General features: G+C 39.6%; 1 pseudogene across 1 annotated transcript; it reads right to left on the bottom strand.

Moving 5' to 3' along the window:
• Positions 1-5,248: 5,248 nt before the first annotated feature.
• Positions 5,249-9,581, bottom strand: LOC310815266 (protein NLRC3-like; annotated as a pseudogene). The gene is made up of 5 exons: positions 9,497-9,581; positions 7,604-9,313; positions 7,271-7,419; positions 6,799-6,969; positions 5,249-5,369 (listed from the first exon to the last, which is right to left on the bottom strand). The product of its transcript is annotated as a protein NLRC3-like (transcript).
• Between the last annotated feature and the right edge of the window lie 2,315 nt (positions 9,582-11,896).

The raw sequence follows: 11,896 nt of genomic DNA on the forward strand, positions 1-11,896 counted from the left end.
TGTATTGCTGATATTCCTCTTCTCCTTATAGAAATGGATTAAATACCGGTCAAAGAGTTTAAATACATGAGCTACACACAGTCTACAAGCTACAGTATATTATTCTATAAACATCACATAGCTATCCACATAATTATTTTCAATGATCACAGTAATGGCATGAGATGAATAATACCATGTTTAAAAGCCATGACAAACTAACCATCTAATTTACAGCTTCAGAGGGCAGTGGGTCTTCCACCATGCAGACAGGCAGATCTGGAGACTCGGACTGGCTGCTATGATCATAAACAGAGGAGAGTGAGAGATAAATCAAAGTAACCAGAGTAGTAGGATCTGACCCTACTCACCGTCTCTTTCTAGGGTCTCCAATTTACAATCCCATGGGAGTTTTGAATACTACAACTCTTTTCCATGATATGCAAATGAATTTTCACACTGTTGTCTAAATCTCTGGTTGAATAATCACAGTTATCTCAAACACATTGTTAAAGACAGGGTACAATAAAAAATATGCTGCAGAGTATTCTGATTTATATTTTTTGCTCTGCTCAACACTATTTGCGCCAGGAAATTGGGGCCCTATGAGTGAGTTTATGTATAACCACAAATAACTGGTGGTTGAAACAGATTTGAGGAGTTCACTACTAGGACATTACAACAGATCAGGGGCCTCATTTATAACCGTTGTGGTATACAAAAAAAAAAAAATACAAGACCCCTAAACATGCGTGCTCCAGTTTTCACAAAGACTTGATCTTGATGTGAGAATGTTTACCTCTATGCAAATATCTGACATTTGGTTTGTGAGAGGCACTACAGAAACAAAATATTTTCCTTTCACTTATTTTTCTCATATTATGCAAAAAAGAACCAAAGAAAATGTTGTTAAGGTGAAGTAATCCTCGAGGACTGATATAAACTCAGTTTTAACACGGCTTTGATAAGTTGGTTCAACATGTTTCTAAGATGTCTGTTTTTAAGACACATATCACACCAATGAAAAGCTTCTTCAGAATAAGCTGAAGGGCATGATGGCATTCAGGTATAAAACATTTCCAGACCGTGTTATTGTCTTCTATGATGAGAGCTAAAATTCATTCAAGTAACCGTGTTGTAGGCCATAGTATACAAAGAGCAAGGAAGCAAATCAAATGTTATGACCAACCAAGTTTTGACATAACCACATCCCCGATTGGTTCACGGTCAGTGTACCTTGGGATAATTCAATATCTAATAATAATAATAATAATGATGAATAAAATGATCAAAATAATTATTTTTCTCAGTACTGAAAGACACTACATTCCATGGAGAGAAGAAGAATAGATAGATTAATAAAAAGTCAAACAAAAGCACATTCAATAAAAACAACAATAAAAATAGTTAAAGATCAAAAGCAAGTTTAAAAAGATGGGTTTAGAGGGATCGTTTGAAGGAGGAGAGCATGCTGGATTCTTTGATGTGGTTTGGGAGAGTGTTCCAAAGAGTGTAACTTCTTACCCCCAAAACGAAATAAACAATAGTTGTTTATGTTGCTCTTGTATTCATTTTGTATAAATATATATTTTTCAGGATAAAATGAGTTCTTTTCCGCCGGAAGTAGATCTATAATATGCACAGTTTGTGTCGGTGTCTGGATATATACAACTCGGGGGCACAGATGGCTCGGGTAGTGTTTGGGGTGCTCAGATGCTCAGATGCTCATCGTGTCTTGTCATTTCTGGGTTTTGATATCACGCAATAATCAGAATTATAAGTGCATCTGTATTTAATGGATTTTTTTCGGGTACAGTTTAGCTAATATACGTTTGTATTTAGGGATTGTAAATTAGGTTTAACTAATATGTGTTTGAATCAAACTAGCTTCATATAGTGTAGAGAGCCACTACTGTATTTATCCAATTAAACATTAAGCGCTGTTCAACTCAATCATTAAAATCAAATCACCTGATTACATTTTCACACCGAGTCCGATTTCCGCACTGTGACAGATCATCATACTGTATACACTGTAGTCTGTGTGGCGTGATAGAGATTTTTTAAAATCATATTATTTTGATTCACAAATGAACAATCAAGAATCTGCAAACAATGACATACATTTTGCAAGCTCCCGTATCCGTGCAAAACAAGTCCTCTGTGTCTCAGTTGGTAGAGCATAGCGCTAACAACGCTTAGGTTGTGGGTTTGATTCCCGCTGGGACCATATATACTGAAAAATGTATGCACTCACTGCAATGTAAGTCGCTTTGGATAAAAGTGTTAGCCAAATGGCATATATTAGTCCACCATTTGATTTGCTTACTCTATGCATAGTATAAGCACTGGTGTTAAACTGACAAATAATAATAACTGTTTTGAAAATAATCATGACATTGTTTCACACATATTGTAAAAAAAAAAAAATTAAATACAAAAACATTTATCCATTCCAGTAATATACATTGAGGTTCTGACTTGGATAGAGTACACACACTTAACTTAACAGATATCACAAAGCTATTTCATTAATGATTTTAATTCTTCCATCTGCCTTGTGGGGTCAAAGGATGGTAGACCATGTCCGAACATTCATGCTGCAACTTTTTAAGTAGACATGTTCACTTTATAAGATTACAAAGTGTTGCTGTATGAAACATTTAGAAAAATGGGATATGCTGATACTGGATTCCCTGCACACTATTCAAAATGTAATTCAATTAATTAGGACAAGCTGGTGGGCTGTAGAGTAATCAAACCAACTGCCTTAAACAACGTTGTAATGAACTCGTATGTGTTAGTATGTACAAATGTGTCACTTAGTGAATACATTTGACTGAAAAATTTGACCAAAATAGTGCTCTTAGTATATTGTATATACTTTTAGCAATCACTTGGCAGTATGAATGTTTGGATATGGCCTCTGTGTTTGGGTAGTATAGGCCTATAGCAGCTGGACAGCAGGCATGAGAATCAGGATAGGAGACAGTGAAGCAAGAATAAAATAACTTGGTAACTCAAGCCTGATTACTTTGGATAATCCTAAATATGAAAAGCTTGAGAGCTAGTATAGCTCTCTGCCCTGACCAAGTTCTCAAATACATAACTTTACATAAAATATGTCATGAGAGTTATTGGCCACCAGATAGAAGCATAGACTATTTGCAAATTGCGTCAAAAATTCTGACTTTAGAATATTATATGAATGTTTAACAAAGTGCTTCCTCTCCAGTACAATGTCAATGCCACTCCCGAATGGATACTTATTCAATGGGGCAAACAACAGTTTCACCAAAAAAACTGATGGAAACAGCTTTGGTGGAATAAGGAATGCAATCGGGTACAACGGCAGAGGGTGGATAGTCTAGAGAGAGCGGTGGGAGAACAAGACATACACAAGGAAAAGTCTCAAACGAGGACTCTACAAGAACTGTGTAGCTTACTGTTTGATGGAGAGGGGATGAGATATTTTACTACATCCCTGCTTAGTGCACAAAAAAACATACATCGTTCCAAGACAGCTTCATTCACAAAACAGGGAAACAACCAGTCCAGACCCAGAAACATATTCAGAGACATAGCGAACTTTCAAACCATCCTGATCAGCATGATCCTGGCAAACACTGTGTACTTTACCTAACATATGTCTTGAGAGTTATTGGCCACCAGATGGAAGCATAGACTATTTGCAAATTGTGTGTGTGCGTGTGAGAGAGTGTGTCAGGGTGTCAGGGTTGAGATGAGGAATAAGGTTAAGGATGAGGGCGAGGGTAATGTTAGGTATAGGGCTATAATGGTTAGGGTTAAGGTTAGAGATAGAAATATGGTAAGGTAGGGTTATGCTTTAGGGCTAAGGTTTGGGTTAGGGTTAGACTAACCTTAGGGTTAGACTAACCTTAGTGTACACTTCAGGAGCAAATCAAACCACAACCCTGGTTGTCATGGTGTGAGTGAAGGGAAGGTATAGACCTGGGTGTTCACATGCATCAGTGTATGAGGTGTAGTCTGTGTCCTTGATGATGATGTGTAGGCCTAGAGCTGTTTCATGTCATTCAATCATAAACACGTAGGCTAGGCCAAGCCACTGTAGAATATCCACATGATATTACTGTGTCAAACAGTTTTTACTATAGCTGTCTGTCCCTTTATCCAAATACCAACACAATCAATGCAAACACAAACAAGGTCTTACAGATTAATAGTTAAAATTGCATATTTTTAATAGCATACATTAATATTTGAATCTAGTGTGTATGGAAGTAATGCTGTCGTAACATTCCAGAAAATGAAATCTAAATGATTGGCACTGAAGTCAAAACATAATTGCGAAATATAAGTCAAATGACATATTCAATATAAAAACACATGTCTGTAGATAGGGAACATTATCTGACAGGGGAACCATGACCCTGTCCAGCTAAAGGAGGGTACTTCATAAACACCCCTGCATGTCTCCGGTGGGCGGTGCTGGCCTCACTGTGCCTGATGTGCTGTGCTTTCTCTCTCATATCCACCATCACTGTTATGTACAGCACTGCCCAACGGGCCAATTGCCATGTTTTTAGGGTGAGCTAACGCCATTTGCAACGTAACTGTACATGTTCTGCTACAAAGACCATCCAATGTGATTGGACTTGGAGGAAAGTGTACAGACCAATGCCCTTGTGGACAAACTCCAGGGGTTAATGTCACTGCACAGCAGTGTATCAATAGCTGTTGTAAAGAATATGTCGGACAGTGTTCTGACTCAGACAGAGAAGCATGCAATGGTATGCTCTGAGCTGGTCTATTCCTTTGCGGAAGAATCGGTGAAGCATTTGCTTCTTCCCCTGATTGTCCCTGCCTCATTTCAGTATATAGTATAGAACACATAAACCAATGACATATTAACCAAACTAATGAAGGATTCTATTCTGTAGCTATAGGCCTAGTGAAGCTCATATGAACTCTTTCTAGAACCCAGCACAGTGCCCACAGCTGTGACGACTCCCCATGAGGAAAATGGAGCTTCTAAGACACAGAACTCAAGAGGATGCTCACGGCTGCAAACAGACAATCAATAAAATATGATTCCATTCCATTCCTTTTGATTGTGTATTTTTTCAGATCTTATGAACTTGTTATGCTGAGGATTGTGTAACTAGATACTAATAAACGTAACTACAACCGCGATTACAGCAAAGATGATTGTAATCATCATAAGAATCATATACAAAGTCATATGAAAAATCATTAGAAATATACATTAGCTAGAATCATATATTGCTCAGCAGTCTCTTGTGACCTGCACCGTGGCAGTAGGAATGTCCATCTCCTGTCTCCCTTCCATGGCCATAAGCAGTGCACACTGGGTAATCAGGCTGCCCCCACTGTCCCCTGTGACCAGGCTGTGTTGAAAAGGTCAAGTACAGTAGAACTAACCGCCCAAGTAGTGTACACTCTGTTTGAAGCACTTAACTGTCCTCTCTGTCTTCTAATACTGTACCAGGAGCTTTGTACAAATAAATCATGCCTTTAGATATTGTGTTTACATTTGACACATTTCATTTGTATTGTATAGAAACAGACAAGATGTACAATAGAGTTACAATATGATAGATCCAATATAACAGGTACAATATGACAGGTACAATATGACAGATACAATACGACAGATACAACCATGTTCATGTTTTGACCAGAGTAGTGTCCTGGTTTCACATGTATCTCATGCTTGAGAAATGTTCTCTAGCAGGAATACTCAATTACTTAGCGGGGGACCATTTTTCGCCCAAGCAGTTGGTCTATTTCTTTCTTTATTTTTTTATATCAATAATTGACTACGAATTGACTAAATTTGATAAATATTACACTCATTGTTTAATTTCTAAATAATAGCAGTTTTGCAGAGAGAGGTGTCTGTGTCCTGTGTTTGGGTCCAGTGTGAGCTCACAGGCATCTGATGAGGAAGACCATTCAAGAATAAGTTCACACAAAATATTTCTGGTTCGCTAGCTTTTAGTCTTTCAATATCAACTACTTTACATGTGAGAGCGGAGTCTGAAGGTCATGGTATCAGCACTATGCAGACTACTGTACTGTATGTCACAGTATTTTCAAGACTAAAATGTTACACATCCTTTCACCTCAACAATCAAAACATACATTTCAATGAGTCGCCACTATGATCCTCACTGTAAAAAAAAAGATTGATATAAAGGAATGATTTATAGGGTAGCCAGAACTGTACATATTGAGGTGATTTTCAACAACAAGTTTTAACCTGAGACTCTCCACTTCAGCAGGATAGAATGGGTTGTGGTGCCTCAGGTCCAGGTATCTCAGGTCGGAGGGGTTTGAGTTGTAGGCTGAGGTCAACATATCACAGCTCTCCACTGTAAGACCACATGTGTTGAGCCTCGTAAAACATGTATCATTGAAGTGTTCACTGATTATAACATTATATATATATCTATATGTCTATATCTATATCTATATCTATCTATAGGAGGGAAGCTGCTCTATTTCTATTTCCTTTGTCAAAACAATCCCAAGTGATTTATATTCCCTTACACCACATTCTAATATACTCTGGCGCGTGAGACATACTGCAAGCTGTGAAGGCTGTCCTGATATGATCCTTCAAATGGTATTCAAAATGGAGTGTTTTGACGGACGCTGCTGATTAGGACACCCAAACTGATTATAGTGGGAGATCTATTTTTCACCTCAATGCTCAGTTGCAACGTGGGTAATTAGGATGTGCTGTTAGCCCATGACAAGAAAGACAAAAGTACTGTTATTTTATGTATCAAAATGTTTTATTGAAATGCTGACCTCTGTGTCTCCAGTTTGCAGTCTGGACTCTCCAGTCCAGCAGAGAGCAGCTTCACACCTGAGTCTTGTAGACCGTCACTGAGGTCCAGCTCTCTCAGGTGGGAGGAGTTTGAGCTGAGATCTGAGGCCAGCACTTCACAGCAACTCTCTGGGAGGTTGTATCCACTCAGCCTGAATAAGAATTCAATAAAATGATGCAGTCCGATCAAAAACAATTACAATATGTAGCCTAATAACATTGAAAAACCACTGCAAAAATCGACACTCACAAAGGTGGTAGGTGTAGCCTTTACCTTGATTCCTCGCTTTAAAAAAAATAATTTACATTGCTTTTTAAGTCTACATAAAAATGTAATGGTAGAGGTGCAATCACTATCTGTTTTGCATATTTCAACTTGTTGGGATATTCAAAATGTAATAAATTGATTAAAAGTGAAATACTGGAAAAGTATTTTCCTGTATTTCTACTCACCTCAGTTTCTCCAGTTTGCAGTGTGGACTCTCCAGTCCAGCAGAGAGCAGCTTCACACCTGAGTCTTGTTGACTGTTGTTACTGAGATCCAGCTCTCAGACTAGAGATGTTTGAGAGCTGATGCCAATGCTTCACAGCATCTACTCAGCCTGAATAGAAAACAAACATGTATAACAATTGTACGATATCTGTAGTATTAGTTCTATGGTTCTATTGTTCTTTTCTATTAACATCACTGAAAACAGCAAAACTCAGGGTGAACATGTATTGTTTGTGTGCAAAGTTTTCATTGTTGATAGCAGAAAGCTATTTTTCTTTTAATGAGATACTCACATGGATGTTTTTGAGTCTCGGAACACTGGCAGTAGCCTCAGAAGACCCTCCTCTGATCTGGAATATTGTCTGTCAAATGTATCCAAGTTCTGTCCAGTCAGCAGCATAAAGACCAGAGCTGACCATTGTGCAGGTGAGAGTTTGGCCTCTGAGAGACGTCCTGAGCTCAGGTAGTTTTGGATCTCCTTCAACAGAAGACAGTGGAACAGACTGATGCACCTCTCTGGAGAGGGATTCTCCCTGATCTTCTCCTTGATGTACTTGATTGTTTCCTTTTTGGTCTGTGAGCTGCTTCCTATCTGTGTCAGAAGGCCTTTTAGGAGATTCTGATTGGACTCCAGTGAGAGGCCCAGGAGGAAGCGGAGGAACAGGTCCATGTGTCCATTCTCACTCTGCAAGACCTTGTCTACTGCAATCTTGTGGAGGCTGATGGCTGCTGTCTCTCTGATTGTGGATGGTGTGTTTATAGGATTGGTACTGCTGTCATTGAATGTGAGGAACACATACAGAACAGCTAGAAACTCCTGAACACTCAGAAGCACAAAGCAGTACACTTTGCCTGGGTGCAGTCCCCACTCTTTCCTAAATATTTGTATGCACACTCCTAAGTACACTGCTTCTCTGACGTCAATTCCACACTCTCTTAGTTCCTCCTCATAGAAGATCGGATGTCCCTTTTCCAGCTATGTGAAGGCCAGTTTTCCCAGTCTCTGTATCCCAATCTCTGTCATGGTCACCCAGATACTTTACATTTCTCTGTTTGGTCTGATACACCAGGAAGTGTGTGTACATTTGTATCAGAGTCTTGGGTATTGTTTGACTGTTTCACCCAACAGTCTCTCTAGAACAGTGGCTGAGACCCAACAGAACACTGGTATATGGCACATGATGTGGAGGCTCCTTGATGTCTCAACATGTGAGATGATTCTGATGGCCAGGTTCTCATCACTGATTCTCTTCCTGAAGTACTCCTCCTTCTGTGGGTTGTTGAACCCTCATACCTTTGTCACCCGGTCAACACACTCAGGAGGGATCTGATTGGCTGCTGCAGGTCGGGAGGTTATCCAGAGGAGAGCAGAGGGTAGCAGATTCCCCTTGATAAGGTTTGTCAGCAGCACATCCACTGAGGTTGACTCTGTGACATCACAACATTTCTTATTGTTTTGGAAGTCTAGACGAAGTCGACACTCATCCAGACCATCAAAGACAAATAGAACTTGTGTGTCATAGTTGGAGATTTCTGATGTTTCCATGTAGAAGTAATTGAGAAGTTACAACAAACTGTAGTTTTTGCTGTTGCATAAATTCAACTCTCTGAAAGGGAGTGAAATATGAACTGGACATCCTGATTGGCTTTTCCTTCAGCCCAGTCCAAAATTAACTCATGCACAGAGACAGTTTTTCCAATACCAGCGATTCCCTTTGTCAGCACATTTCTGATTGGTTTGTCTTGTCCAGGTGAAGGTTTGAAGATGTTGTTGCATTTGATTGGTATCTCCTGTGTTGCTGGTCTTCTGGATGCTGTCTAAATCTGTCTGACCTCATGTTCATCATTGACCGCTCCACTTCCACCCTCAGTGATGTAGAGCTCTGTGAAGATCTCAGTGAGAACTTTTGGGTTGCCTTGCTCAACTATTCCCTCAAACACACACTGACAGATTCTCTTATGGTTGAGTTTTATTTCAAGTTGGCACTCCACAACAGGGTCCCCTGACAGAAAAAATTATAACAAAATGCTACAGTATCTCATTAACCATTTTATAACCTTTAAACACACAATCATAGTCAATAAAAACAGGAGAAATATAGTATTTTTGCGCCACAGTCCTTTTCATCGTTGATATTCAGTAAAACTAGTGTACACATGGTAGACGAATAGTAGGAAGCTCTTACTCTCCAGTAGGTCAGCAAGCTCCATTTGGTTCACGGTTCTTAGCATGTGCAGTGTGATCTGTAGAGTCGCCTTCCTGGCCCCCATCCTCTGCCTCTCATCCTCTCCATCCCTTCCCTGGCCATCAGGGTGAGTCTGGTCTTCTGCTTCTGCTGCTCTTCTTTGACAAAGTCCACAACCTTCTGTTCAAGCAACTGAAAAAAAAAAGAAAACCGTTTTTCAAACAAATGGAAAAATGTTTTTTTACTTGTTGTATAGCCATATGGAGATGGAGTCACGATTTTAACTCTAGAAGGCCAGCAAGGCCTCTGTTCTTTACTAAATCAGTCACTCAATACTAGTAGTATTACTAGAATAGTCATCACAGTCGCTGCTGTCCTTGTCTGTTCTGAAGGATAGAACTGAGATAGGGAAAATATATTTTTCCCATAATGCCCTCTCATCCTAGTACACGCTTCAGGTCCTAAAGTCAGGGCCTGTTTTTAAGACTCTGATCAACAATGTTTTGATAGCTGCAGTTGTTTTCTATTTCATAATGTATTGGTGACTTCTGACACTTTGTATTTTTGGAACATTTCATGTACACACTGCTACTTTCCTGTTTTGCCCTCTTTCCAGGTTATCCTTGCAAAACCTCTTACCTAGTTAAATAAAGGTGAGGTAAATAAATAAAATATTTTATTTGTTCCTACACTGTGGAGCCATTGCATGGACCCTGATTAGGTATGCTCTATGACTGGCTTTAAAAATATTAAACAAGACTCACCTCAAACTGAGGATAGGTCAGGACCACTGGATTGGCTACTGTGGAAAAAAAAAAATCTTGTCACAATGTTGCCATTGTGTAATATTCTTGCTTTTGGTTGTTCAGAATACTTATGAATACTTTGTATCATTCATAGGTATGGTGTGCTCTATTCCATAAACATTATTAGAACTGTAACTGTAACCAGATATTCCATCCATATGAGTAGTGTAGTTTGGGTTATAATCATGCCTGCTGAGGCAGGAGTTCCTTTAGAGGTCTAACAGAATTAAAGGGATATTAGTGGTTGTGAAGAGGATGTGATATTACCTTTGCTCAGTGTCTAAGTCTCCTTCAGAAAAGTTTTCCGGCTGGACTATTGACCTATTACTCTTCATGGATACACAGCTGGGGTCAGAGGGGCTACATCCTGATTTGACAGTGCTGTAACAAAAGACAGGCCCTCAATCTGTGACACACACACACACACACACACACACACACACACACACACACACACAGTTCTCTACATAGTGCATTTTATATGTAGAGGTTGTGAGGTGAACACATGATATTACCTTTGCTCAGAGTCAAAACATACACACACACACACACACACACACACACACACACACACACACACACACACACACACACACACACACACACACACGTAGAGGTTGTGAGGTGAACACATGATATTACCTTTGCTCAGTGTCTAAATCTCTTTTGGAAAAGTTAATTGGATCACACACTGACTGATCACTCTTCATGGATACACAGCTGGGGTCAGAGGAGCTACATCCGGGCTGATATATATTGACAGATTCTCAATCTGTGAGTCAAAACACACACACACACACACACACACACACACACACACACACACACACACACACACACACACACACACACACACACAGTTCTCTACATAGTGCATTTTAGAGGTTGAGAGATATTCAATTCTCTCTCTCTCTCTGATGTGATGTAGATGTGTACTTTGGGTTATAATCCTTTCCTTAGGACCTTTCTTGTTATCTTTTTGACTACAGACTACAGTCTGTGTGTAACTTCTTCATACTGAATTCACATATTGTACTTCATATTTCACATTAACTTGATATCCAGGACAGGTCTTACATGCACCTGCTGCTATCCATCTGCTGTTACATAATGTACTGTCCTGGGGATCAGCCAAGGTGACATGCCAACATTTGTCATAGTATTGCCATATCATTTTGCTACCACTAGGGGGTGAAGGAGAGGCATGATACACATGTTAGTGTGTGGAGGAGAGGTAAAAACAGCTCAGTGCTGAATTGATATTAAGCAGTTTATCTGCCCATTCATGCCCTAGCCACCAGTGAAAACATATTGGAAGAACATACAGTAGCTGTGTTCTTTGTCTCAGTCTCCAGGTGATGGATCGCCCTGGTGACTATGTAGAGCCCACCATCATCACAGGGCTGTCTCATGATGCTCCCATCGTCCACACTGAGACCTTCATACCTGTCCTCTACGTCAGTGTTTTTCAACCTTTTTTGAGCCACGGCACATTTTTTACATTGAAAGAATCTTGCGGCACACCACCAACCAAAAATGTTACAAAATGACACTCTGTAGCCTGATACAATAATATCCGTAGACTCATCAAGTT

The sequence above is a fragment of the Argentina silus genome, assembly GCF_951799395.1.
Source record: "Argentina silus genome assembly, chromosome: 14".
NCBI lineage: Eukaryota > Metazoa > Chordata > Actinopteri > Argentiniformes > Argentinidae > Argentina > Argentina silus.